The sequence below is a fragment of the Priapulus caudatus genome, unplaced genomic scaffold (assembly GCF_000485595.1).
Source record: "Priapulus caudatus unplaced genomic scaffold, Priapulus_caudatus-5.0.1 Scaffold99, whole genome shotgun sequence".
Classification (NCBI taxonomy): domain Eukaryota; kingdom Metazoa; phylum Priapulida; class Priapulimorpha; order Priapulimorphida; family Priapulidae; genus Priapulus; species Priapulus caudatus.
Window position 1 is genome coordinate 25,329 of NW_014577160.1, and position 1,684 is coordinate 27,012.

Here is a 1,684-nt window from a genome sequence, read left to right on the forward strand (position 1 = left end):
ACACACGCCGCCATTAACTATACGGCGTGTGTGCTGTAGCTGGTGCGGACTTGTTCTTGCTGCCAGTGAGTTAGAGTAGGCTACTGAGTAGGCCTAATCTGGCTAATATCAGTAATGAGTAATGGCAGTAATGCCGTAATGGCTAATGAAAATATGTAAAACCTTAATTAAAAGCACAATGCTACAATTCATTACAAATACAAATGTATAACATTTTATTTAGGACGTTACGTACGCATAGTACATACTCATACTGTGACATAGCTAGGTATACAGGGTTACAGAATACAGGTATACATAATACACACATACACTGCCACAGTACTGCCGCTGGGTAGATGAAATATTTTTAGTTATTTTACATCTCTGGTGACTAATTAGAGGAAACTAAAATAGTAATCATGGAATAGCTTCAATGTTTACGTTTTTATCGCGTGACAAGCATATTTATCATCCAATAATTTAACTCGACCCAGTGTCTATCCTGTGGGTGCCCCCCTGTGGGGCCACTGCAGATCTAAATAGTCCCATACTGCCGCTGAGAGGGTCTATGTCCCCAGGGTACGGTTCGATATATCGGAACGTACCCTGGTACTATCTAATATGCCGAACCGTACCTCGCCTTCTCCACTAACGAGTCTAGGGAGTCGCCTACGCCTACTCCCTAACCCTAACCATATCAGATAGTTACCAGGGTACATTCCGATATATCGAACCGTACCCAGGGTACCCTCTGATAGTACCCTGGGGGACATAGACCCTATGAGCCATACTGCCATAGGCTTGCGTGTTGCATGCTCACGCAGTATTTCGCCAAGCAGTTACTTGTGACTAAATGAATATGGTCATTCCACTGTAGTATAACATTGTGACATTTACAAACCTTTCTTCAATAAGGTTGTGTCTAGGAACCGGGAGCTGATGTATACAAGCAACAGAAGTGAATGCTAGTGAAGCCACACAAACAAGATTGGGAGTGCACAACTCATTCATTGGATTTGGACAGGGTGTGTCGATGGGAGAGGACGTGTTTTCGCTGCGCTCCGGTTTAACACTACAGTGTGCTCTTCTTTGGCTGGAAGTTGTATAGATACTAGTAGTACTACTACTAACATAACTTATTTACGTTACTTGTGCGCGAGTTATTTCATGCGATGCTAACTAACTAGCTGCAACAGCATAACATTGGAAACAAGAGTGCATCCATTAGTCAAGCAACAACAAACATTTTTTCCCGCCTGAATTTGCACTCAACATTAAAGATACTTGGCAAAAGCCTAAGGTAACACTAATTATTTAGCATATGCACTGTGTCTTTACCTCTAACACAGGCCAACTTTTAGTCTCATTTGCTGTGTTACCCGGGGCGGCTTGTCGGGAATGAAGAAAGGCAGGCAGCCAGCTAGCTAGTTCCTACACAGTTCCTAACAGTAACACTAGTCATCACAGGAACAGGAACAGTACAAGCAGTTTACTATAGTAAGGAGACTAACTATGTGTTGTGGCGTCTATTTGCACCAATAAGAAAAAAACAGAAAAACTTAAATACGTAATAATATAATTGTAATCATCTAAGTGGCGCATTATTGTGTTGTTGTGTTGGTAAACATTACCAGCTATAGATGTCTGTTACTAATACTAGGACTACGAGTACAAGGTTACTAAGAGGATCAGCAAGTAGTAG